At 49.0% G+C, this 25401-nt stretch overlaps 20 non-coding genes across 20 annotated transcripts; 12 read left to right on the top strand and 8 right to left on the bottom strand.

Moving 5' to 3' along the window:
• The first annotated feature begins 1690 nt into the window (after positions 1-1690).
• On the top strand, positions 1691-1763 carry trnak-uuu. Its single transcript has one exon. It is a non-coding gene; the product is annotated as a tRNA-Lys (tRNA).
• Positions 1764-2375: 612 nt separating this feature from the next.
• trnaa-agc lies at positions 2376-2448 on the bottom strand. The gene has a single exon. It is a non-coding gene; the product is annotated as a tRNA-Ala (tRNA).
• A 293-nt stretch (positions 2449-2741) lies between these two features.
• On the top strand, positions 2742-2813 carry trnah-gug. The gene has a single exon. It is a non-coding gene; the product is annotated as a tRNA-His (tRNA).
• A 242-nt stretch (positions 2814-3055) lies between these two features.
• trnak-uuu lies at positions 3056-3128 on the top strand. Its single transcript has one exon. It is a non-coding gene; the product is annotated as a tRNA-Lys (tRNA).
• Positions 3129-4413: 1285 nt separating this feature from the next.
• Positions 4414-4486, top strand: trnak-uuu. Its single transcript has one exon. It is a non-coding gene; the product is annotated as a tRNA-Lys (tRNA).
• A 619-nt stretch (positions 4487-5105) lies between these two features.
• On the bottom strand, positions 5106-5178 carry trnaa-agc. Its single transcript has one exon. It is a non-coding gene; the product is annotated as a tRNA-Ala (tRNA).
• A 298-nt stretch (positions 5179-5476) lies between these two features.
• On the top strand, positions 5477-5548 carry trnah-gug. Its single transcript has one exon. It is a non-coding gene; the product is annotated as a tRNA-His (tRNA).
• Positions 5549-5790: 242 nt separating this feature from the next.
• trnak-uuu lies at positions 5791-5863 on the top strand. Its single transcript has one exon. It is a non-coding gene; the product is annotated as a tRNA-Lys (tRNA).
• A 630-nt stretch (positions 5864-6493) lies between these two features.
• Positions 6494-6566, bottom strand: trnaa-agc. Its single transcript has one exon. It is a non-coding gene; the product is annotated as a tRNA-Ala (tRNA).
• Positions 6567-8535: 1969 nt separating this feature from the next.
• Positions 8536-8608, top strand: trnak-uuu. Its single transcript has one exon. It is a non-coding gene; the product is annotated as a tRNA-Lys (tRNA).
• Positions 8609-9910: 1302 nt separating this feature from the next.
• On the top strand, positions 9911-9983 carry trnak-uuu. Its single transcript has one exon. It is a non-coding gene; the product is annotated as a tRNA-Lys (tRNA).
• Positions 9984-10592: 609 nt separating this feature from the next.
• trnaa-agc lies at positions 10593-10665 on the bottom strand. The gene has a single exon. It is a non-coding gene; the product is annotated as a tRNA-Ala (tRNA).
• Positions 10666-11267: 602 nt separating this feature from the next.
• trnak-uuu lies at positions 11268-11340 on the top strand. The gene has a single exon. It is a non-coding gene; the product is annotated as a tRNA-Lys (tRNA).
• Positions 11341-11939: 599 nt separating this feature from the next.
• trnaa-agc lies at positions 11940-12012 on the bottom strand. The gene has a single exon. It is a non-coding gene; the product is annotated as a tRNA-Ala (tRNA).
• A 298-nt stretch (positions 12013-12310) lies between these two features.
• Positions 12311-12382, top strand: trnah-gug. Its single transcript has one exon. It is a non-coding gene; the product is annotated as a tRNA-His (tRNA).
• A 933-nt stretch (positions 12383-13315) lies between these two features.
• On the bottom strand, positions 13316-13388 carry trnaa-agc. The gene has a single exon. It is a non-coding gene; the product is annotated as a tRNA-Ala (tRNA).
• A 1301-nt stretch (positions 13389-14689) lies between these two features.
• Positions 14690-14762, bottom strand: trnaa-agc. The gene has a single exon. It is a non-coding gene; the product is annotated as a tRNA-Ala (tRNA).
• Positions 14763-15060: 298 nt separating this feature from the next.
• On the top strand, positions 15061-15132 carry trnah-gug. The gene has a single exon. It is a non-coding gene; the product is annotated as a tRNA-His (tRNA).
• Positions 15133-15373: 241 nt separating this feature from the next.
• Positions 15374-15446, top strand: trnak-uuu. Its single transcript has one exon. It is a non-coding gene; the product is annotated as a tRNA-Lys (tRNA).
• Positions 15447-18785: 3339 nt separating this feature from the next.
• On the bottom strand, positions 18786-18858 carry trnaa-agc. The gene has a single exon. It is a non-coding gene; the product is annotated as a tRNA-Ala (tRNA).
• Between the last annotated feature and the right edge of the window lie 6543 nt (positions 18859-25401).

The following is a 25401-nucleotide window of genomic DNA, read 5'->3' as shown; positions in this document are numbered from 1 at the left end:
GGCTCAGTGGAGTGCCGTGATCGTATAGTGGTTAGTACTCTGCGTTGTGGCGCAGCAACCCCGGTTCGAATCCGGGTCACGGCAGGCTTTTTGCCAACAGGCAACGATCTTCTCTCCCATGTTTTTTTGCCACCTCATCCGGTGCTGGTGCGAACCTTGCCAACTACGGATGACGATTGCCCTTTGACTTTAGTATTTGGTGCCGATAATTGTACCTTCCACGGTCTTTGCTCTCTCTTCCGCAATTCCGTTTTTGCAGGCTTCACCTCGGCGTGTTGTGCATACGTTATATACTAACAAGTAACAAGCCGGCAGACTGCGCCGAGCCTGGATAGCTCAGTCGGTAGAGCATCAGACTTTTAATCTGAGGGTCCAGGTTCAAGTCCCTGTTCGGCGCGAGGCAATCCTATTGATGGCGGCCTCCATATCCCTAGCTCGGCACACCCGAGCCAGCTCGTTGGGAAAGAGTGCTCATGAAGTCAACTGAGTGAGTCTCAGTTCTCCTAGTTGGTACCGCTGTTCCTCCTGCTGCAGGGCCAGCATCTTCTAAACACTGCTCTCATCTTATTCCTCAAGATTGTTCTTAAAAATTTTTTTAAGAAGAATGCACATTTTCAAAAGACTCACAGCTTTCCAAATAACTCTTTCAAGTGAGGATAGCCCCACACCTGTCTTAAATCCCAAATAATAAGAACCAGTTAATTAAGTAACTGGGTTAGGGTTAGGGTCAGGGTCAGGATCAGGGTTAGGGGTTAGGGGTTAGGGTTAGGGTTAGGGTTAGGGTTAGGTTTAGGGTTACTTCAAATTGGTTGTCTCTGAGCCCAAACGGCCCTAGCTAGGGTTACATGGTGTAGTGGTTAGCCCTCTGGACTCTGTTTTAGACCCTGTCTGAAGAATCTTTTGGCAGCAGTCAGTCAAAAAATGCTTTCAGGGGGTGCCTAGATTGGTTGCCGCCATGCGCAGGCTGTCTCTGTAGGGAAGTGAGCTTAAAAGAGCGGACACAAGCTTGGAGAATGCAGGCATCAATCCCGCTACCTCTCGCATGCTAAGCGAGCGCTCTACCATTTGAGCTAATTCCCCTTGCCTGGCTACAGACATGTCCAAACATTGCCTTTGCAGAGCGACGTCTATTTTTAAGGGGCTTGAAGCTGTGAATTGAAAGCAAATGAATTTGGTGAATTAACTGAGATATTGTGCTTTAGTTTAAGGGGTACTGAGGCTTACTACCGAAGCTGTTTTGCCACCCAGGATCACTAGCAACCATCAAGTTTTCGGTCAACTGGGCCGAGAAAGGGCTGTGTTATTTTTTTTCTTTCCCTTCCCTCTCTGCCCCGGACCAATGCTTCCAGCCCTTCTCACCACTGAGGCTCAGTGGAGTGCCGTGATCGTATAGTGGTTAGTACTCTGCGTTGTGGCGCAGCAACCCCGGTTCGAATCCGGGTCACGGCAGGCTTTTTGCCAACAGGCAACGATCTTCTCTCCCATGTTTTTTTGCCACCTCATCCGGTGCTGGTGCGAACCTTGCCAACTACGGATGACGATTGCCCTTTGACTTTAGTATTTGGTGCAGATAATTGTACCTTCCACGGTCTTTGCTCTCTCTTCCGCAATTCCGTTTTTGCAGGCTTCACCTCGGCGTGTTGTGCATACGTTATATACTAACAAGTAACAAGCCGGCAGACTGCGCGGAGCCTGGATAGCTCAGTCGGTAGAGCATCAGACTTTTAATCTGAGGGTCCAGGGTTCAAGTCCCTGTTCGGGCGCGAGGCAATCCTATTGATGGCGGCCTCCATATCCCTAGCTCGGCACACCGAGCCAGCTCGTTGGGAAAGAGTGCTCATGAAGTCAACTGAGTGAGTCTCAGTTCTCCTAGTTGGTACCGCTGTTCCTCCTGCTGCAGGGCCAGCATCTTCTAAACACTGCTCTCATCTTATTCCTCAAGATTGTTCTTAAAAATTTTTTTAAGAAGAATGCACATTTTCAAAAGACTCACAGCTTTCCAAATAACTCTTTCAAGTGAGGATAGCCCCACACCTGTCTTAAATCCCAAATAATAAGAACCAGTTAATTAAGTAACTGACTGGGTTAGGGTCAGGGTCAGGGTCAGGGTCAGGGGTTAGGGTTAGGTTAGGGGTTAGGGGTTAGGTTAGGTTAGGTTTAGGGTTACTTCAAATTGGTTGTCTCTGAGCCCAAACGGCCCTAGCTAGGGTTACATGGTGTAGTGGTTAGCCCTCTGGACTCTGTTTTAGACCCTGTCTGAAGAATCTTTTGGCAGCAGTCAGTCAAAAAATGCTTTCAGGGGGTGCCTAGATTGGTTGCCGCCATGCGCAGGCTGTCTCTGTAGGGAAGTGAGCTTAAAAGAGCGGACACAAGCTTGGAGAATGCGGGCATCGATCCCGCTACCTCTCGCATGCTAAGCGAGCGCTCTACCATTTGAGCTAATTCCCCTTGCCTGGCTACAGACATGTCCAAACATTGCCTTTGCAGAGAGACGTGTAATTTTAAGGGGCTTGAAGCTGTGAATTGAAAGCAAATGAAGTTGGTGAATTAACCGAGATATTGTGCTTTAGTTTAAGGGGTACTGAGGCTTACTACCGAAGCTGTTTTGCCACCCAGGATCACTAGCAACCATCAAGTTTTCGGTCAACTGGGCGAGAAAGGGCTGTGTTATTTTTTTTCCCTTCCCTCTCTGCCCCGGACCAATGCTTCCAGCCCTTCTCACCACTGAGGCTCAGTGGAGTGCCGTGATCGTATAGTGGTTAGTACTCTGCGTTGTGGCCGCAGCAACCCCGGTTCGAATCCGGGTCACGGCAGGCTTTTTGCCAACAGGCAACGATCTTCTCTCCCATGTTTTTTTGCCACCTCATCCGGTGCTGGTGCGAACCTTGCCAACTACGGATGACGATTGCCCTTTGACTTTAGTATTTGGTGCCGATAATTGTACCTTCCACGGTCTTTGCTCTCTCTTCCGCAATTCCGTTTTTGCAGGCTTCACCTCGGCGTGTTGTGCATACGTTATATACTAACAAGTAACAAGCCGGCAGACTGCGCCGAAGCCTGGATAGCTCAGTCGGTAGAGCATCAGACTTTTAATCTGAGGGTCCAGGGTTCAAGTCCCTGTTCGGGCGCGAGGCAATCCTATTGATGGCGGCCTCCATATCCCTAGCTCGGCACACCGAGCCAGCTCGTTGGGGGAAAGAGTGCTCATGAAGTCAACTGAGTGAGTCTCAGTTCTCCTAGTTGGTACCGCTGTTCCTCCTGCTGCAGGGCCAGCATCTTCTAAACACTGCTCTCATCTTATTCCTCAAGATTGTTCTTAAAAATTTTTTAAGAAGAATGCACATTTTTCAAAAGACTCACAGCTTTCCAAATAACTCTTTCAAGTGAGGATAGCCCCACACCTGTCTTAAATCCCAAATAATAAGAACCAGTTAATTAAGTAACTGGGTTAGGGTTAGGGGTCAGGGTCAGGGTCAGGGTTCAGGGTTAGGGTTAGGGGGTTAGGGTTAGGGTTAGGGTTAGGTTTAGGGTTACTTCAAATTGGTTGTCTCTGAGCCCAAACGGCCCTAGCTAGGGTTACATGGTGTAGTGGTTAGCCCTCTGGACTCTGTTTTAGACCCTGTCTGAAGAATCTTTTGGCAGCAGTCAGTCAAAAATGCTTTCAGGGGTGCCTAGATTGGTTGCCGCCATGCGCAGGCTGTCTCTGTAGGGAAGTGAGCTTAAAAGAGCGGACACAAGCTTGGAGAATGCGGGCATCGATCCGCTACCTCTCGCATGCTAAGCGAGCGCTCTACCATTTGAGCTAATTCCCTTGCCTGGCTACAGACATGTCCAAACATTGCCTTTGCAGAGCGACGTGTAATTTTAAGGGGCTTGAAGCTGTGAATTGAAAGCAAATGAATTTGGTGAATTAACCGAGATATTGTGCTTTAGTTTAAGGGGTACTGAGGCTTACTACGAAGCTGTTTTGCCACCCAGGATCACTAGCAACCATCAAGTTTTCGGTCAACTGGGCGAGAAAGGGCTGTGTTATTTTTTTCTTTCCTTCCTCTCTGCTGCCCGGACCAATGCTTCCAGCCCTTCTCACCACTGAGGCTCAGTGGAGTGCCGTGATCGTATAGTGGTTAGTACTCTGCGTTGTGGCGCAGCAACCCGGTTCGAATCCGGGTCACGGCAGGCTTTTTGCCAACAGGCAGCGATCTTCTCTCCCATGTTTTTGCCACCTCATCCGGTGCTGGTGCGAACCTTGCCAACTACGGATGACGATTGCCTTTGACTTTAGTATTTGGTGCGATAATTGTACCTTCCACGGTCTTTGCTCTCTCTTCCGCAATTCCGTTTTTGCAGGCTTCACCTCGGCGTGTTGTGCATACCTTATATACTAACAAGTAACAAGCCGGCAGACTGCGCCGAGCCTGGATAGCTCAGTCGGTAGAGCATCAGACTTTTAATCTGAGGGTCCAGGGTTCAAGTCCCTGTTCGGGCGCGAGGCAATCCTATTGATGGCGGCCTCCATATCCCTAGCTCGGCACACCCGAGCCAGCTCGTTGGGAAAGAGTGCTCATGAAGTCAACTGAGTGAGTCTCAGTTCTCCTAGTTGGTACCGCTGTTCCTCCTGCTGCAGGGCCAGCATCTTCTAAACACTGCTCTCATCTTATTCCTCAAGATTGTTCTAAAAAAATTTTTTAAGAAGAATGCACATTTTCAAAAGACTCACAGCTTTCCAAATAACTCTTTCAAGTGAGGATAGCCCCACACCTGTCTTAAATCCCAAATAATAAGAACCAGTTAATTAAGTAACTGGGTTAGGGTTAGGGTCAGGGTCAGGGTCAGGATCAGGGTTAGGGGTTAGGGGTTAGGGGTTAGGGTTAGGGGTTAGGGTTAGGTTTAGGGTTACTTCAAATTGGTTGTCTCTGAGCCCAAACGGCCCTAGCTAGGGTTACATGGTGTAGTGGTTAGCCCTCTGGACTCTGTTTTAGACCCTGTCTGAAGAATCTTTTGGCAGCAGTCAGTCAAAAAATGCTTTCAGGGGGTGCCTAGATTGGTTGCCGCCATGCGCAGGCTGTCTCTGTAGGGAAGTGAGCTTAAAAGAGCGGACACAAGCTTGGAGAATGCGGGCATCGATCCCGCTACCTCTCGCATGCTAAGCGAGCGCTCTACCATTTGAGCTAATTCCCCTTGCCTGGCTACAGACATGTCCAAACATTGCCTTTGCAGAGCGACGTGTAATTTTAAGGGGCTTGAAGCTGTGAATTGAAAGCAAATGAATTTGGTGAATTAACCGAGATATTGTGCTTTAGTTTAAGGGGTACTGAGGCTTACTACCGAAGCTGTTTTGCCACCCAGGATCACTAGCAACCATCAAGTTTTCGGTCAACTGGGCCGAGAAAGGGCTGTGTTATTTTTTTTCTTTCCCTTCCCTCTCTGCCCCGGACCAATGCTTCCAGCCCTTCTCACCACTGAGGCTCAGTGGAGTGCCGTGATCGTATAGTGGTTAGTACTCTGCGTTGTGGCCGCAGCAACCCCGGTTCGAATCCGGGTCACGGCAGGCTTTTTGCCAACAGGCAACGATCTTCTCTCCCATGTTTTTTTGCCACCTCATCCGGTGCTGGTGCGAACCTTGCCAACTACGGATGACGATTGCCCTTTGACTTTAGTATTTGGTGCAGATAATTGTACCTTCCACGGTCTTTGCTCTCTCTTCCGCAATTCCGTTTTTGCAGGCTTCACCTCGGCGTGTTGTGCATACGTTATATACTAACAAGTAACAAGCCGGCAGACTGCGCCGGAGCCTGGATAGCTCAGTCGGTAGAGCATCAGACTTTTAATCTGAGGGTCCAGGGTTCAAGTCCCTGTTCGGGCGCGAGGCAATCCTATTGATGGCGGCCTCCATATCCCTAGCTCGGCACACCGAGCCAGCTCGTTGGGAAAGAGTGCTCATGAAGTCAACTGAGTGAGTCTCAGTTCTCCTAGTTGGTACCGCTGTTCCTCCTGCTGCAGGGCCAGCATCTTCTAAACACTGCTCTCATCTTATTCCTCAAGATTGTTCTTAAAAATTTTTTTTAAGAAGAATGCACATTTTTCAAAAGACTCACAGCTTTCCAAATAACTCTTTCAAGTGAGGATAGCCCCACACCTGTCTTAAATCCCAAATAATAAGAACCAGTTAATTAAGTAACTGGGTTAGGGTTAGGGTCAGGGTCAGGGTCAGGGTCAGGGTTCAGGTTAGGGTTAGGGTTAGGGTTAGGGTTAGGGTTAGGGTTAGGGTTAGGTTTAGGGTTACTTCAAATTGGTTGTCTCTGAGCCCAAACGGCCTAGCTAGCTAGGTTACATGGTGTAGTGGTTAGCCCTCTGGACTCTGTTTTAGACCCTGTCTGAAGAATCTTTTGGCAGCAGTCAGTCAAAAAATGCTTTCAGGGGGTGCCTAGATTGGTTGCCGCCATGCGCAGGCTGTCTCTGTAGGGAAGTGAGCTTAAAAGAGCGGACACAAGCTTGGAGAATGCGGGCATCGATCCCGCTACCTCTCGCATGCTAAGCGAGCGCTCTACCATTTGAGCTAATTCCCCTTGCCTGGCTACAGACATGTCCAAACATTGCCTTTGCAGAGCGACGTCTATTTTAAGGGGCTTGAAGCTGTGAATTGAAAGCAAATGAATTTGGTGAATTAACTGAGATATTGTGCTTTAGTTTAAGGGGTACTGAGGCTTACTACGAAGCTGTTTTGCCACCCAGGATCACTAGCAACCATCAAGTTTTCGGTCAACTGGGCGAGAAAGGGCTGTGTGTTTTTTTTCTTTCCCTTCCTCTCTGCCCCGGACCAATGCTTCCAGCCCTTCTCACCACTGAGGCTCAGTGGAGTGCCGTGATCGTATAGTGGTTAGTACTCTGCGTTGTGGCGCAGCAACCCCGGTTCGAATCCGGGTCACGGCAGGCTTTTTGCCAACAGGCAGCGATCTTCTCTCCCATGTTTTTGCCACCTCATCCGGTGCTGGTGCGAACCTTGCCAACTACGGATGACGATTGCCCTTTGACTTTAGTATTTGGTGCAGATAATTGTACCTTCCACGGTCTTTGCTCTCTCTTCCGCAATTCCGTTTTTGCAGGCTTCACCTCGGCGTGTTGTGCATACGTTATATACTAACAAGTAACAAGCCGGCAGACTGCGCCGGAGCCTGGATAGCTCAGTCGGTAGAGCATCAGACTTTTAATCTGAGGTCCAGGGTTCAAGTCCCTGTTCGGGCGCGAGGCAATCCTATTGATGGCGGCCTCCATATCCCTAGCTCGGCACACCCGAGCCAGCTCGTTGGGAAAGAGTGCTCATGAAGTCAACTGAGTGAGTCTCAGTTCTCCTAGTTGGTACCGCTGTTCCTCCTGCTGCAGGGCCAGCATCTTCTAAACACTGCTCTCATCTTATTCCTCAAGATTGTTCTTAAAAAATTTTTTTAAGAAGAATGCACATTTTTCAAAAGATTCACAGCTTTCCAAATAACTCTTTCAAGTGAGGATAGCCCCACACCTGTCTTAAATCCCAAATAATAAGAACCAGTTAATTAAGTAACTGGGTTAGGGTTAGGGTCAGGATCAGGGTTAGGGGTTAGGGGTTAGGGTTAGGGGTTAGGGTTAGGGTTAGGGTTAGGTTTAGGGTTACTTCAAATTGGTTGTCTCTGAGCCCAAACGGCCCTAGCTAGGGTTACATGGTGTAGTGGTTAGCCCTCTGGACTCTGTTTTAGACCCTGTCTGAAGAATCTTTTGGCAGCAGTCAGTCAAAAAATGCTTTCAGGGGGTGCCTAGATTGGTTGCCGCCATGCATGAGGCTGTCTCTGTAGGGAAGTGAGCTTAAAAGAGCGGACACAAGCTTGGAGAATGCGGGCATCGATCCGCTACCTCTCGCATGCTAGCGAGCGCTCTACCATTTGAGCTAATTCCCTTGCCTGGCTACAGACATGTCCAAACATTGCCTTTGCAGAGCGACGTCTATTTTTAAGGGGCTTGAAGCTGTGAATTGAAAGCAAATGAATTTGGTGAATTAACTGAGATATTGTGCTTTAGTTTAAGGGGTACTGAGGCTTACTACGAAGCTGTTTTGCCACCCAGGATCACTAGCAACCATCAAGTTTTCGGTCAACTGGGCCGAGAAAGGGCTGTGTTATTTTTTCTTTCCCTTCCTCTCTGCCCCGGACCAATGCTTCCAGCCCTTCTCACCACTGAGGCTCAGTGGAGTGCCGTGATCGTATAGTGGTTAGTACTCTGCGTTGTGGCCGCAGCAACCCCGTTCGAATCCGGGTCACGGCAGGCTTTTTGCCAACAGGCAACGATCTTCTCTCCCATGTTTTTGCCACCTCATCCGGTGCTGGTGCGAACCTTGCCAACTACGGATGACGATTGCCCTTTGACTTTAGTATTTGGTGCGATAATTGTACCTTCCACGGTCTTTGCTCTCTCTTCCGCAATTCCGTTTTTGCAGGCTTCACCTCGGCGTGTTGTGCATGCATACGTTATATACTAACAAGTAACAAGCCGGCAGACTGCGCCGGAGCCTGGATAGCTCAGTCGGTAGAGCATCAGACTTTTAATCTGAGGGTCCAGGGTTCAAGTCCCTGTTCGGGCGCGAGGCAATCCTATTGATGGCGGCCTCCATATCCCTAGCTCGGCACACCCGAGCCAGCTCGTTGGGAAAGAGTGCTCATGAAGTCAACTGAGTGAGTCTCAGTTCTCCTAGTTGGTACCGCTGTTCCTCCTGCTGCAGGGCCAGCATCTTCTAAACACTGCTCTCATCTTATTCCTCAAGATTGTTCTTAAAAAATTTTTTTAAGAAGAATGCACATTTTCAAAAGACTCACAGCTTTCCAAATAACTCTTTCAAGTGAGGATAGCCCCACACCTGTCTTAAATCCCAAATAATAAGAACCAGTTAATTAAGTAACTGGGTTGGGTTAGGGTCAGGAGTCAGGGTCAGGATCAGGGTTAGGGGTTAGGGGTTAGGGGTTAGGGTTAGGTTAGGGTTAGGGTTAGGTTTAGGGTTACTTCAAATTGGTTGTCTCTGAGCCCAAACGGCCCTAGCTAGGGTTACATGGTGTAGTGGTTTGCCCTCTGGACTCTGTTTTAGACCCTGTCTGAAGAATCTTTTGGCAGCAGTCAGTCAAAAAATGCTTTCAGGGGTGCCTAGATTGGTTGCCGCCATGCATGCAGGCTGTCTCTGTAGGGAAGTGAGCTTAAAAGAGCGGACACAAGCTTGGGAGAATGCGGGCATCGATCCCGCTACCTCTCGCATGCTAAGCGAGCGCTCTACCATTTGAGCTAATTCCCTTGCCTGGCTACAGACATGTCCAAACATTGCCTTTGCAGAGCGACGTCTATTTTTAAGGGGCTTGAAGCTGTGAATTGAAAGCAAATGAATTTGGTGAATTAACTGAGATATTGTGCTTTAGTTTAAGGGGTACTGAGGCTTACTACGAAGCTGTTTTGCCACCCAGGATCACTAGCAACCATCAAGTTTTCGGTCAACTGGGCGAGAAAGGGCTGTGTTATTTTTTTCTTTCCCTTCCTCTCTGCCCCGGACCAATGCTTCCAGCCCTTCTCACCACTGAGGCTCAGTGGAGTGCCGTGATCGTATAGTGGTTAGTACTCTGCGTTGTGGCGCAGCAACCCCGGTTCGAATCCGGGTCACGGCAGGCTTTTTGCCAACAGGCAAGCGATCTTCTCTCCCATGTTTTTGCCACCTCATCCGGTGCTGGTGCGAACCTTGCCAACTACGGATGGCGATTGCCCTTTGACTTTAGTATTTGGTGCGATAATTGTACCTTCCACGGTCTTTGCTCTCTCTTCCGCAATTCCGTTTTTGCAGGCTTCACCTCGGCGTGTTGTGCATACGTTATATACTAACAAGTAACAAGCCGGCAGACTGCGCGGAGCCTGGATAGCTCAGTCGGTAGAGCATCAGACTTTTAATCTGAGGGTCCAGGGTTCAAGTCCCTGTTCGGGCGCGAGGCAATCCTATTGATGGCGGCCTCCATATCCCTAGCTCGGCACACCGAGCCAGCTCGTTGGGAAAGAGTGCTCATGAAGTCAACTGAGTGAGTCTCAGTTCTCCTAGTTGGTACCGCTGTTCCTCCTGCTGCAGGGCCAGCATCTTCTAAACACTGCTCTCATCTTATTCCTCAAGATTGTTCTTTAAAAATTTTTAAGAAGAATGCACATTTTCAAAAGACTCACAGCTTTCCAAATAACTCTTTCAAGTGAGGATAGCCCCACACCTGTCTTAAATCCCAAATAATAAGAACCAGTTAATTAAGTAACTGGGTTGGGTTAGGGTCAGGGTCAGGGTCAGGGTCAGGGTTAGGGGTTAGGGGTTAGGGTTAGGTTAGGGGTTAGGTTTAGGGTTACTTCAAATTGGTTGTCTCTGAGCCCAAACGGCCCTAGCTAGGGTTACATGGTGTAGTGGTTAGCCCTCTGGACTCTGTTTTAGACCCTGTCTGAAGAATCTTTTGGCAGCAGTCAGTCAAAAAATGCTTTCAGGGGGTGCCTAGATTGGTTGCCGCCATGCATGAGGCTGTCTCTGTAGGGAAGTGAGCTTAAAAGAGCGGACACAAGCTTGGAGAATGCGGGCATCGATCCCGCTACCTCTCGCATGCTAAGCGAGCGCTCTACCATTTGAGCTAATTCCCCTTGCCTGGCTACAGACATGTCCAAACATTGCCTTTGCAGAGCGACGTCTATTTTTAAGGGGCTTGAAGCTGTGAATTGAAAGCAAATGAAGTTGGTGAATTAACCGAGATATTGTGCTTTAGTTTAAGGGTACTGAGGCTTACTACGAAGCTGTTTTGCCACCCAGGATCACTAGCAACCATCAAGTTTTCGGTCAACTGGGCCGAGAAAGGGCTGTGTTATTTTTTTTCTTTCCCTTCCCTCTCTGCCCCGGACCAATGCTTCCAGCCCTTCTCACCACTGAGGCTCAGTGGAGTGCCGTGATCGTATAGTGGTTAGTACTCTGCGTTGTGGCGCAGCAACCCGGTTCGAATCCGGGTCACGGCAGGCTTTTTGCCAACAGGCAGCGATCTTCTCTCCCATGTTTTTGCCACCTCATCCGGTGCTGGTGCGAACCTTGCCAACTACGGATGGCGATTGCCCTTTGACTTTAGTATTTGGTGCGATAATTGTACCTTCCACGGTCTTTGCTCTCTCTTCCGCAATTCCGTTTTTGCAGGCTTCACCTCGGCGTGTTGTGCATACGTTATATACTAACAAGTAACAAGCCGGCAGACTGCGGAGCCTGGATAGCTCAGTCGGTAGAGCATCAGACTTTTAATCTGAGGGTCCAGGGTTCAAGTCCCTGTTCGGGCGCGAGGCAATCCTATTGATGGCGGCCTCCATATCCCTAGCTCGGCACACCCGAGCCAGCTCGTTGGGAAAGAGTGCTCATGAAGTCAACTGAGTGAGTCTCAGTTCTCCTAGTTGGTACCGCTGTTCCTCCTGCTGCAGGGCCAGCATCTTCTAAACACTGCTCTCATCTTATTCCTCAAGATTGTTCTTAAAAATTTTTTTAAGAAGAATGCACATTTTCAAAAGACTCACAGCTTTCCAAATAACTCTTTCAAGTGAGGATAGCCCCACACCTGTCTTAAATCCCAAATAATAAGAACCAGTTAATTAAGTAACTGGGTTAGGGTTAGGGTCAGGGTCAGGATCAGGGTTAGGGGTTAGGGTTAGGGGTTAGGGTTAGGTTTAGGGTTACTTCAAATTGGTTGTCTCTGAGCCCAAACGGCCCTAGCTAGGGTTACATGGTGTAGTGGTTAGCCCTCTGGACTCTGTTTTAGACCCTGTCTGAAGAATCTTTTGGCAGCAGTCAGTCAAAAAATGCTTTCAGGGGGTGCCTAGATTGGTTGCCGCCATGCGCAGGCTGTCTCTGTAGGGAAGTGAGCTTAAAAGAGCGGACACAAGCTTGGAGAATGCGGGCATCGATCCCGCTACCTCTCGCATGCTAAGCGAGCGCTCTACCATTTGAGCTAATTCCCCTTGCCTGGCTACAGACATGTCCAAACATTGCCTTTGCAGAGCGACGTCTATTTTTAAGGGGCTTGAAGCTGTGAATTGAAAGCAAATGAATTTGGTGAATTAACTGAGATATTGTGCTTTAGTTTAAGGGGTACTGAGGCTTACTACCGAAGCTGTTTTGCCACCCAGGATCACTAGCAACCATCAAGTTTTCGGTCAACTGGGCCGAGAAAGGGCTGTGTTATTTTTTTTCTTTCCCTTCCCTCTCTGCCCCGGACCAATGCTTCCAGCCCTTCTCACCACTGAGGCTCAGTGGAGTGCCGTGATCGTATAGTGGTTAGTACTCTGCGTTGTGGCTGCAGCAACCCCGGTTCGAATCCGGGTCACGGCAGGCTTTTTGCCAACAGGCAACGATCTTCTCTCCCATGTTTTTTTGCCACCTCATCCGGTGCTGGTGCGAACCTTGCCAACTACGGATGACGATTGCCCTTTGACTTTAGTATTTGGTGCAGATAATTGTACCTTCCACGGTCTTTGCTCTCTCTTCCGCAATTCCGTTTTTGCAGGCTTCACCTCGGCGTGTTGTGCATACGTTATATACTAACAAGTAACAAGCCGGCAGACTGCGCCGGAGCCTGGATAGCTCAGTCGGTAGAGCATCAGACTTTTAATCTGAGGTCCAGGGTTCAAGTCCCCTGTTCGGGCGCGAGGCAATCCTATTGATGGCGGCCTCCATATCCCTAGCTCGGCACACCGAGCCAGCTCGTTGGGAAAGAGTGCTCATGAAGTCAACTGAGTGAGTCTCAGTTCTCCTAGTTGGTACCGCTGTTCCTCCTGCTGCAGGGCCAGCATCTTCTAAACACTGCTCTCATCTTATTCCTCAAGATTGTTCTTAAAAAAATTTTTTAAGAAGAATGCACATTTTTCAAAAGACTCACAGCTTTCCAAATAACTCTTTCAAGTGAGGATAGCCCCACACCTGTCTTAAATCCCAAATAATAAGAACCAGTTAATTAAGTAACTGGGTTAGGGTTAGGGTCAGGGTCAGGGTCAGGGTCAGGGTTAGGGGTTAGGGTCAGGGTTAGGGTTAGGGGTTAGGGTTAGGTTTAGGGTTACTTCAAATTGGTTGTCTCTGAGCCCAAACGGCCCTAGCTAGGGTTACATGGTGTAGTGGTTAGCCCTCTGGACTCTGTTTTAGACCCTGTCTGAAGAATCTTTTGGCAGCAGTCAGTCAAAAAATGCTTTCAGGGGGTGCCTAGATTGGTTGCCGCCATGCGCAGGCTGTCTCTGTAGGGAAGTGAGCTTAAAAGAGCGGACACAAGCTTGGAGAATGCGGGCATCGATCCCGCTACCTCTCGCATGCTAAGCGAGCGCTCTACCATTTGAGCTAATTCCCCTTGCCTGGCTACAGACATGTCCAAACATTGCCTTTGCAGAGCGACGTGTAATTTTAAGGGGCTTGAAGCTGTGAATTGAAAGCAAATGAATTTGGTGAATTAACCGAGATATTGTGCTTTAGTTTAAGGGTACTGAGGCTTACTACGAAGCTGTTTTGCCACCCAGGATCACTAGCAACCATCAAGTTTCGGTCAACTGGGCCGAGAAAGGGCTGTGTTATTTTTTTCTTTCCCTTCCTCTCTGCCCCGGACCAATGCTTCCAGCCCTTCTCACCACTGAGGCTCAGTGGAGTGCCGTGATCGTATAGTGGTTAGTACTCTGCGTTGTGGCGCAGCAACCCGGTTCGAATCCGGGTCACGGCAGGCTTTTTGCCAACAGGCAACGATCTTCTCTCCCATGTTTTTGCCACCTCATCCGGTGCTGGTGCGAACCTTGCCAACTACGGATGGCGATTGCTTGACTGACTTTAGTATTTGGTGCGATAATTGTACCTTCCACGGTCTTTGCTCTCTCTTCCGCAATTCCGTTTTTGCAGGCTTCACCTCGGCGTGTTGTGCATACGTTATATACTAACAAGTAACAAGCCGGCAGACTGCGCCGGAGCCTGGATAGCTCAGTCGGTAGAGCATCAGACTTTTAATCTGAGGTCCAGGGTTCAAGTCCTGTTCGGGCGCGAGGCAATCCTATTGATGGCGGCCTCCATATCCCTAGCTCGGCACACCGAGCCAGCTCGTTGGGAAAGAGTGCTCATGAAGTCAACTGAGTGAGTCTCAGTTCTCCTAGTTGGTACCGCTGTTCCTCTCTTGCTGCAGGGCCAGCATCTTCTAAACACTGCTCTCATCTTATTCCTCAAGATTGTTCTTAAAAAATTTTTTTAAGAAGAATGCACATTTTCAAAAGACTCACAGCTTTCCAAATAACTCTTTCAAGTGAGGATAGCCCCACACCTGTCTTAAATCCCAAATAATAAGAACCAGTTAATTAAGTAACTGGGTTGGGTTAGGAGTCAGGGTCAGGGTCAGTTAGGGGAGGGTCAGGGTTAGGGGTTAGGGTTAGGGTTAGGGTTAGGGTTAGGGTTAGGGTTGGGGTTACTTCAAATTGGTTGTCTCTGAGCCCAAACGGCCCTAGCTAGGGTTACATGGTGTAGTGGTTAGCCCTCTGGACTCTGTTTTAGACCCTGTCTGAAGAATCTTTTGGCAGCAGTCAGTCAAAAAATGCTTTCAGGGGGTGCCTAGATTGGTTGCCGCCATGCGCAGGCTGTCTCTGTAGGGAAGTGAGCTTAAAAGAGCGGACACAAGCTTGGAGAATGCGGGCATCGATCCCGCTACCTCTCGCATGCTAAGCGAGCGCTCTACCATTTGAGCTAATTCCCCTTGCCTGGCTACAGACATGTCCAAACATTGCCTTTGCAGAGCGACGTCTAATTTTAAGGGGCTTGAAGCTGTGAATTGAAAGCAAATGAATTTGGTGAATTAACTGAGATATTGTGCTTTAGTTTAAGGGGTACTGAGGCTTACTACCGAAGCTGTTTTGCCACCCAGGATCACTAGCAACCATCAAGTTTTCGGTCAACTGGGCCGAGAAAGGGCTGTGTTATTTTTTTTCTTTCCCTTCCCTCTCTGCCCCGGACCAATGCTTCCAGCCCTTCTCACCACTGAGGCTCAGTGGAGTGCCGTGATCGTATAGTGGTTAGTACTCTGCGTTGTGGCCGCAGCAACCCCGGTTCGAATCCGGGTCACGGCAGGCTTTTGCCAACAGGCAACGATCTTCTCTCCCATGTTTTTGCCACCTCATCCGGTGCTGGTGCGCGAACCTTGCCAACTACGGATGGCGATTGCCCTTTGACTTTAGTATTTGGTGCAGATAATTGTACCTTCCACGGTCTTTGCTCTCTCTTCCGCAATTCCGTTTTTGCAGGCTTCACCTCGGCGTGTTGTGCATACGTTATATACTAACAAGTAACAAGCCGGCAGACTGCGCCGGAGCCTGGATAGCTCAGTCGGTAGAGCATCAGACTTTTAATCTGAGGGTCCAGGGTTCAAGTCCCTGTTCGGGCGCGAGGCAATCCTATTGATGGCGGCCTCCATATCCCTAGCTCGGCACACCCGAGCCAGCTCGTTGGGAAAGAGTGCTCATGAAGTCAACTGAGTGAGTCTCAGTTCTCCTAGTTGGTACCGCTGTTCCTCCTGCTGCAGGGCCAGCATCTTCTAAACACTGCTCTCATCTTATTCCTCAAGATTGTTCTTAAAAATTTTTTTAAGAAGAATGCACATTTTCAAAAGACTCACAGCTTTCCAAATAACTCTTTTTCAAGTGAGGATAGCCCCACACCTGTCTTAAATCCCAAATAATAAGAACCAGTTAATTAAGTAACTGGGTTAGGGTTAGGGTCAGGGTCAGGGTCAGGGTCAGGGTTAGGGGTTAGGGTTAGGGTTAGGGGTTAGGGTTAGGGGTTAGGTTTAGGGTTACTTCAAATTGGTTGTCTCTGAGCCCAATCGGCCCTAGCTAGGGTTACATGGTGTAGTGGTTAGCCCTCTGGACTCTGTTTTAGACCCTGTCTGAAGAATCTTTTGGCAGCAGTCAGTCAAAAATGCTTTCAGGGGTGCCTAGATTGGTTGCCGCCATGCGCAGGCTGTCTCTGTAGGGAAGTGAGCTTAAAAGAGCGGACACAAGCTTGGAGAATGCGGGCATCGATCCCGCTACCTCTCGCATGCTAAGCGGCGCTCTACCATTTGAGCTAATTCCCTTGCCTGGCTACAGACATGTCCAAACATTGCCTTTGCAGAGCGACGTCTAATTTTAAGGGGCTTGAAGCTGTGAATTGAAAGCAAATGAATTTGGTGAATTAACTGAGATATTGTGCTTTAGTTTAAGGGGTACTGAGGCTTACTACGAAGCTGTTTTGCCACCCAGGATCACTAGCAACCATCAAGTTTTCGGTCAACTGGGCCGAGAAAGGGCTGTGTTATTTTTTTCTTTCCCTTCCCTCTCTGCCCCGGACCAATGCTTCAGCCCTTCTCACCACTGAGGCTCAGTGGAGTGCCGTGATCGTATAGTGGTTAGTACTCTGCGTTGTGGCGCAGCAACCCCGGTTCGAATCCGGGTCACGGCAGGCTTTTTGCCAACAGGCAGCGATCTTCTCTCCCATGTTTTTGCCACCTCATCCGGTGCTGGTGCGAACCTTGCCAACTACGGATGCGATTGCCCTTTGACTTTAGTATTTGGTGCGATAATTGTACCTTCCACGGTCTTTGCTCTCTCTTCCGCAATTCCGTTTTTGCAGGCTTCACCTCGGCGTGTTGTGCATACGTTATATACTAACAAGTAACAAGCCGGCAGACTGCGCCGGAGCCTGGATAGCTCAGTCGGTAGAGCATCAGACTTTTAATCTGAGGTCCAGGGTTCAAGTCCTGTTCGGGCGCGAGGCAATCCTATTGATGGCGGCCTCCATATCCCTAGCTCGGCACACCCGAGCCAGCTCGTTGGGAAAGAGTGCTCATGAAGTCAACTGAGTGAGTCTCAGTTCTCCTAGTTGGTACCGCTGTTCCTCCTGCTGCAGGGCCAGCATCTTCTAAACACTGCTCTCATCTTATTCCTCAAGATTGTTCTTAAAAAATTTTTTTAAGAAGAATGCACATTTTCAAAAGACTCACAGCTTTCCAAATAACTCTTTCAAGTGAGGATAGCCCCACACCTGTCTTAAATCCCAAATAATAAGAACCAGTTAATTAAGTAACTGGGTTAGGGTTAGGTCAGGGTCAGGATCAGGGTCAGGGGTTAGGGGTTAGGGGTTAGGGTTAGGGTTAGTTAGGTTTAGGGTTACTTCAAATTGGTTGTCTCTGAGCCCAAACGGCCCTAGCTAGGGTTACATGGTGTAGTGGTTAGCCCTCTGGACTCTGTTTTAGACCCTGTCTGAAGAATCTTTTGGCAGCAGTCAGTCAAAAAATGCTTTCAGGGGGTGCCTAGATTGGTTGCCGCCATGCGCAGGCTGTCTCTGTAGGGAAGTGAGCTTAAAAGAGCGGACACAAGCTTGGAGAATGCGGGCATCGATCCCGCTACCTCTCGCATGCTAAGCGGCGCTCTACCATTTGAGCTAATTCCCTTGCCTGGCTACAGACATGTCCAAACATTGCCTTTGCAGAGCGGCGTCTATTTTTAAGGGCTTGAAGCTGTGAATTGAAAGCAAATGAATTTGGTGAATTAACTGAGATATTGTGCTTTAGTTTAAGGGGTACTGAGGCTTACTACCGAAGCTGTTTTGCCACCCAGGATCACTAGCAACCATCAAGTTTTGGTCAACTGGGCGAGAAAGGGCTGTGTATTTTTTTCTTTCCCCTCCTCTCTGCCCGGACCAATGCTTCCAGCCCTTCTCACCACTGAGGCTCAGTGGAGTGCCGTGATCGTATAGTGGTTAGTACTCTGCGTTGTGGCGCAGCAACCCGGTTCGAATCCGGGTCACGGCAGGCTTTTTGCCAACAGGCAGCGATCTTCTCTCCCATGTTTTTGCCACCTCATCCGGTGCTGGTGCGAACCTTGCCAACTACGGATGGCGATTGCCCTTTGACTTTAGTATTTGGTGCGATAATTGTACCTTCCACGGTCTTTGCTCTCTCTTCCGCAATTCCGTTTTTGCAGGCTTCACCTCGGCGTGTTGTGCATACGTTATATACTAACAAGTAACAAGCCGGCAGACTGCGCGGAGCCTGGATAGCTCAGTCGGTAGAGCATCAGACTTTTAATCTGAGGTCCAGGGTTCAAGTCCCTGTTCGGGCGCGAGGCAATCCTATTGATGGCGGCCTCCATATCCCTAGCTCGGCACACCGAGCCAGCTCGTTGGGAAAGAGTGCTCATGAAGTCAACTGAGTGAGTCTCAGTTCTCCTAGTTGGTACCGCTGTTCCTCCTGCTGCAGGGCCAGCATCTTCTAAACACTGCTCTCATCTTATTCCTCAAGATTGTTCTTATAAAAAATTTTAAGAAGAATGCACATTTTTCAAAAGACTCACAGCTTTCCAAATAACTCTTTCACTTGAGGATAGCCCCACACCTGTCTTAAATCCCAAATAATAAGAACCAGTTAATTAAGTAACTGGGTTAGGGTTAGGGTCAGGGTTAGGGTCAGGGTCAGGGTCAGGGGTTAGGGTCAGGGTTAGGGGTTAGGGTTAGGGTTAGGGTTAGGTTTAGGGTTACTTCAAATTGGTTGTCTCTGAGCCCAAACGGCCCTAGCTAGGGTTACATGGTGTAGTGGTTAGCCCTCTGGACTCTGTTTTAGACCCTGTCTGAAGAATCTTTTGGCAGCAGTCAGTCAAAAAATGCTTTCAGGGGGTGCCTAGATTGGTTGCCGCCATGCGCAGGCTGTCTCTGTAGGGAAGTGAGCTTAAAAGAGCGGACACAAGCTTGGAGAATGCGGGCATCGATCCCGCTACCTCTCGCATGCTAAGCGAGCGCTCTACCATTTGAGCTAATTCCCCTTGCCTGGCTACAGACATGTCCAAACATTGCCTTTGCAGAGCGACGTGTAATTTTAAGGGGCTTGAAGCTGTGAATTGAAAGCAAATGAATTTGGTGAATTAACCGAGATATTGTGCTTTAGTTTAAGGGGTACTGAGGCTTACTACCGAAGCTGTTTTGCCACCCAGGATCACTAGCAACCATCAAGTTTTGGTCAACTGGGCGAGAAAGGGCTGTGTTATTTTTTTCTTTCCCTTCCTCTCTGCCCGGACCAATGCTTCCAGCCCTTCTCACCACTGAGGCTCAGTGGAGTGCCGTGATCGTATAGTGGTTAGTACTCTGCGTTGTGGCGCAGCAACCCGGTTCGAATCCGGGTCACGGCAGGCTTTTGCCAACAGGCAGCGATCTTCTCTCCCATGTTTTTGCCACCTCATCCGGTGCTGGTGCGAACCTTGCCAACTACGGATGGCGATTGCCCTTTGACTTTAGTATTTGGTGCGATAATTGTACCTTCCACGGTCTTTGCTCTCTCTTCCGCAATTCCGTTTTGCAGGCTTCACCTCGGCGTGTTGTGCATACGTTATATACTAACAAGTAACAAGCCGGCAGACTGCGCGGAGCCTGGATAGCTCAGTCGGTAGAGCATCAGACTTTTAATCTGAGGGTCCAGGTTCAAGTCCCTGTTCGGGCGCGAGGCAATCCTATTGATGGCGGCCTCCATATCCCTAGCTCGGCACACCGAGCCAGCTCGTTGGGAAAGAGTGCTCATGAAGTCAACTGAGTGAGTCTCAGTTCTCCTAGTTGGTACCGCTGTTCCTCCTGCTGCAGGGCCAGCATCTTCTAAACACTGCTCTCATCTTATTCCTCAAGATTGTTCTTAAAAAATTTTTTAAGAAGAATGCACATTTTCAAAAGACTCACAGCTTTCCAAATAACTCTTTCAAGTGAGGATAGCCCCACACCTGTCTTAAATCCCAAATAATAAGAACCAGTTAATTAAGTAACTGGGTTAGGGTTAGGAGTCAGGGGTCAGGGTCAGGGTCAGGGGGGTAGGGGTTAGGGGTTAGGGTTAGGGTTAGGGTTAGGGTTAGGTTTAGGGTTACTTCAAATTGGTTGTCTCTGAGCCCAAACGGCCCTAGCTAGGGTTACATGGTGTAGTGGTTAGCCCTCTGGACTCTGTTTTAGACCCTGTCTGAAGAATCTTTTGGCAGCAGTCAGTCAAAAAATGCTTTCAGGGGTGCCTAGATTGGTTGCCGCCATGCATGGCTGTCTCTGTAGGGAAGTGAGCTTAAAAGAGCGGACACAAGCTTGGAGAATGCGGGCATCGATCCGCTACCTCTCGCATGCTAGCGAGCGCTCTACCATTTGAGCTAATTCCCCTTGCCTGGCTACAGACATGTCCAAACATTGCCTTTGCAGAGCGACGTCTATTTTAAGGGGGCTTGAAGCTGTGAATTGAAAGCAAATGAATTTGGTGAATTAACCGAGATATTGTGCTTTAGTTTAAAAGGGTACTGAGGCTTACTACGAAGCTGTTTTGCCACCCAGGATCACTAGCAACCATCAAGTTTTTCGGTCAACTGGGCGAGAAAGGGCTGTGTTATTTTTTTCTTTCCTTCCTCTCTGCCCCGGACCAATGCTTCCAGCCCTTCTCACCACTGAGGCTCAGTGGAGTGCCGTGATCGTGATATAGTGGTTAGTACTCTGCGTTGTGGCGCAGCAACCCCGGTTCGAATCCGGGTCACGGCAGGCTTTTGCCAACAGGCAACGATCTTCTCTCCCATGTTTTTGCCACCTCATCCGGGTGCTGAGTGCGAACCTTGCCAACTACGGATGACGATTGCTGACTTTAGTATTTGGTGCGATAATTGTACCTTCCACGGTCTTTGCTCTCTCTTCCGCAATTCCGTTTTTGCAGGCTTCACCTCGGCGTGTTGTGCATACGTTATATACTAACAAGTAACAAGCCGGCAGACTGCGCGGAGCCTGGATAGCTCAGTCGGTAGAGCATCAGACTTTTAATCTGAGGTCCAGGGTTCAAGTCCCTGTTGGGCGCGAGGCAATCCTATTGATGGCGGCCTCCATATCCCTAGCTCGGCACACCGAGCCAGCTCGTTGGGAAAGAGTGCTCATGAAGTCAACTGAGTGAGTCTCAGTTCTCCTAGTTGGTACCGCTGTTCCTCCTGCTGCAGGGCCAGCATCTTCTAAACACTGCTCTCATCTTATTCCTCAAGATTGTTCTTAAAAATTTTTTTAAGAAGAATGCACATTTTCAAAAGACTCACAGCTTTCCAAATAACTCTTTCAAGTGAGGATAGCCCCACACCTGTCTTAAATCCCAAATAATAAGAACCAGTTAATTAAGTAACTGGGTTAGGGTTCAGGGTCAGGGTCAGGGTCAGGAGTCAGGGTTAGGGGTTAGGGGTTAGGGTTAGGGTTAGGGTTAGGTTTAGGGTTACTTCAAATTGGTTGTCTCTGAGCCCAAACGGCCCTAGCTAGGTTACATGGTGTAGTGGTTAGCCCTCTGGACTCTGTTTTAGACCCTGTCTGAAGAATCTTTTGGCAGCAGTCAGTCAAAAAATGCTTTCAGGGGTGCCTAGATTGGTTGCCGCCATGCATGAGCTGTCTCTGTAGGGAAGTGAGCTTAAAAGAGCGGACACAAGCTTGGAGAATGCGGGCATCGATCCCGCTACCTCTCGCATGCTAAGCGGCGCTCTACCATTTGAGCTAATTCCCCTTGCCTGGCTACAGACATGTCCAAACATTGCCTTTGCAGAGCGGCGTCTAATTTTTAAGGGCTTGAAGCTGTGAATTGAAAGCAAATGAATTTGGTGAATTAACTGAGATATTGTGCTTTAGTTTAAGGGGTACTGAGGCTTACTACGAAGCTGTTTTGCCACCCAGGATCACTAGCAACCATCAAGTTTTCGGTCAACTGGGCGAAAGGGCTGTGTTATTTTTTCTTTCCCTTCCTCTCTGCCCCGGACCAATGCTTCAGCCCTTCTCACCACTGAGGCTCAGTGGAGTGCCGTGATCGTATAGTGGTTAGTACTCTGCGTTGTGGCGCAGCAACCCCGGTTCGAATCCGAGGTCACGGCAGGCTTTTTGCCAACAGGCAGCGATCTTCTCTCCCATGTTTTTGCCACCTCATCCGGTGCTGGTGCGAACCTTGCCAACTACGGATGGCGATTGCCCTTTGACTTTAGTATTTGGTGCGATAATTGTACCTTCCACGGTCTTTGCTCTCTCTTCGCCAATTCCGTTTTTGCAGGCTTCACCTCGGCGTGTTGTGCATACGTTATATACTAACAAGTAACAAGCCGGCAGACTGCGCCGGAGCCTGGATAGCTCAGTCGGTAGAGCATCAGACTTTTAATCTGAGGGTCAGGGTTCAAGTCCCTGTTAAGGCGCGAGGCAATCCTATTGATGGCGGCCTCCATATCCCTAGCTCGGCACACCCGAGCCAGCTCGTTGGGAAAGAGTGCTCATGAAGTCAACTGAGTGAGTCTCAGTTCTCTCTAGTTAGTACCGCTGTTCCTCCTGCTGCAGGGCCAGCATCTTCTAAACACTGCTCTCATCTTATTCCTCAAGATTGTTCTTAAAAATTTTTTTTAAGAAGAATGCACATTTTTCAAAAGACTCACAGCTTTCCAAATAACTCTTTCAAGTGAGGATAGCCCCACACCTGTCTTAAATCCCAAATAATAAGAACCAGTTAATTAAGTGACTGGGTTAGGGTCAGGGTCAGGGTCAGGGTCAGGGTTAGGGGTTAGGGTCAGGGTTAGGGTTAGGGTTAGGGTTAGGTTTAGGGTTACTTCAAATTGGTTGTCTCTGAGCCCAAACGGCCCTAGCTAGGGTTACATGGTGTAGTGGTTAGCCCTCTGGACTCTGTTTTAGACCCTGTCTGAAGAATCTTTTGGCAGCAGTCAGTCAAAAAATGCTTTCAGGGGTGCCTAGATTGGTTGCCGCCATGTGAGGCTGTCTCTGTAGGGAAGTGAGCTTAAAAAGCGGACACAGAAGCTTGGAGAAAGCGGGCATCGATCCGCTACCTCTACGTGCATGCTAAGCGGGCGCTCTACCATTTGAGGCTAATTCCCTTGCCTAGCTACAGACATGTCCAAACATTGCCTTTGCAGAGCGACGTGTAATTTTAAGGGCTTGAAGCTGTGAATTGAAAGCAAATGAATTTGGTGAATTGCCGAGATATTGTGCTTTAGTTTAAGGGCTACTGAGGCTTACTACCGAAGCTGTTTTGCCACCCAGGATCACTAGCAACCATCAAGTTTTCAGGTCAACTGGGCCGAGAAAGGGCTGTGTTATTTTTCTTTCCTTCCCTCTCTGCCCCGGACCAATGCTTCAGCCCTTCTCACCACTGAGGCTCAGTGGAGTGCCGTGTCGTATAGTGGTTAGTACTCTGCGTTGTGGCGCAGCAGCGGTTGAATCCGGGTCACGGCAGGCTTTTGCCAACAGGCAGCGATCTTCTCTCCCATGTTTTTGCCACCTCATCCGGTGCTGGTGCGAACCTTGCCAACTACGGATGACGATTGCCCTTTGACTTTAGTATTTGGTGCCGATAATTGTACCTTCCACGGTCTTTGCTCTCTCTTCCGCAATTCCGTTTTTGCAGGCTTCACCTCGGCGTGTTGTGCATACCTTATATACTAACAAGTAACAAGCCGGCAGACTGCGCGAAGCCTGGATAGCTCAGTCGGTGAGAGCATCAGACTTTTAATCTGAGGGTCAGGGTTCAGTCCCTGTTCTGGCGCGAGGCAATCCTATTGATGGCGGCCTCCATATCCCCTAGCTCGGCACCCGAGCCAGCTCGTTGGGGAAAGAGTGCTCATGAAGTCAACTGAGTGAGTCTCAGTTCTCCTAGTTGGTACCGCTGTTCCTCCTGCTGCAGGCCAGCATCTTCTAAACACTGCTCTCATCTTATTCCTCAAGATTGTTCTTAAAAATTTTTTTAAGAAGAATGCACATTTTTCAAAAGACTCACAGCTTTCCAAATAACTCTTTCAAGTGAGGATAGCCCACACCTGTCTTAAATCCCAAATAATAAGAACCAGTTAATTCAGTAACTCAAGTTAGGTCAGGAGTCAGGGTCAGGATCAGGGTTAGGGGTTAGGGGTTATTGGGAGTTAGGGTTAGGGGTTAGGAGTTAGGGTTAGGGTTACTCAAATTGGTTGTCTCTGAGCCCAAACGGCCCTAGCTAGGGTTACATGGTGTAGTGGTTAGCCCCTCTGGACTCTGTTTTAGACCCTGTCTGAAGAATCTTTTGGCAGCAGTCAGTCAAAAAATGCTTTCAGGGGGTGCCTAGATTGGTTGCCGCCATCATGCAGGCTGTCTCTGTAGGGAAGTGGGAGCTTAAAAGAGCGGACAAGCTTGCTTGGAGAATGCGGGCATCGATCCGCTTCCCTCTCGCATGCTAAGCGGCGCGCTCACGATTTGAGCTAATTCCCCTTGCCTGGCTACAGACATGCCCAAACATTGCCTTTGCAGAGCGACGTGTAATTTTAAAGGGCTTGAAGCTGTGAATTGAAAGCAAAATGAATTTGGTGAATTAACGAGATATTGTGCTTTAGTTTAAGGGGTACTGAGGCTTACTACGAGCTGTTTTGCCACCCAGGATCACTAGCAACCATCAAGTTTTCGGTCAACTGGGCCGAGAAAGGGCTGTGTTATTTTTTCTTTCCCTTCCCTCTCTGCCCGGACCAATGCTTCCAGCCCTTCTCACCACTGGAGGCTCAGTGGAGTGCCGTGATCGTCGATAGTGGTTAGTACTCTGCGTTGTGGCGCAGCAGCCCCGGTTCGAATCCGGGTCACGGCAGGCTTTTTGCCAACAGGCAACGATCTTCTCTCCCATGTTTTTGCCACCTCATCCGGTGCTGGTGCAAACCTTGCCAACCCTACGGATGACGGTTGCCCTTTGACTTTTAGTATTTGGTGCCGATAATTGTACCTTCCACGGTCTTTGCTCTCTCTTCCGCAATTCCGTTTTTGCAGGCTTCACCTCGGCATTGTATTGTGCATTTGTTATATACTAACAAGTAACAAGCCGGCAGACTCGCGCCGAAGCCTGGATAGCTCAGTCGGTAGAGCATCAGACTTTTAATCTGAGGGTCAGGGTTCAAGTCCCTGTTCGGGCGCGAGGCAATCCCTATTGATGGCGGCCTCCATATCCCCTAGCTCGGCACACTCGAGCCAGCTCGTTGGGAAAGAGTGCTCATGAAGTCAACTGGGTGAGTCTCAGTTCTCCTAGTTGGTACCGCTGTTCCTCCTGCTGCAGGGCCAGCATCTTCTAAACACTGCTCTCATCTTATTCCTCAAGATTGTTCTTAAAAAATTTTTTTAAGAAGAATGCACATTTTCAAAAGACTCACAGCTTTCCAAATAACTCTTTCTAAGTGAGGATAGCCCCACACCTGTCATAAATCCCCAAATAATAATAGAACCAGATTAATTAAGTAACTGGGTTAGGGTCTAGAAGTCAGAGTCAGGATCAGGGTTAGGGGTTAGGGGTTAGGGGTTAGAAGTTGGGGTTAGGGTTGGGGTTACTTCAAATT

The sequence above is a fragment of the Puntigrus tetrazona genome, chromosome 22 (genome assembly GCF_018831695.1).
Source record: "Puntigrus tetrazona isolate hp1 chromosome 22, ASM1883169v1, whole genome shotgun sequence".
NCBI classification, from domain to species: Eukaryota; Metazoa; Chordata; class Actinopteri; order Cypriniformes; family Cyprinidae; genus Puntigrus; species Puntigrus tetrazona.
Note: the sequence above shows the minus strand (reverse complement) of the source record. Positions and strands in the feature narration are given on the sequence as shown.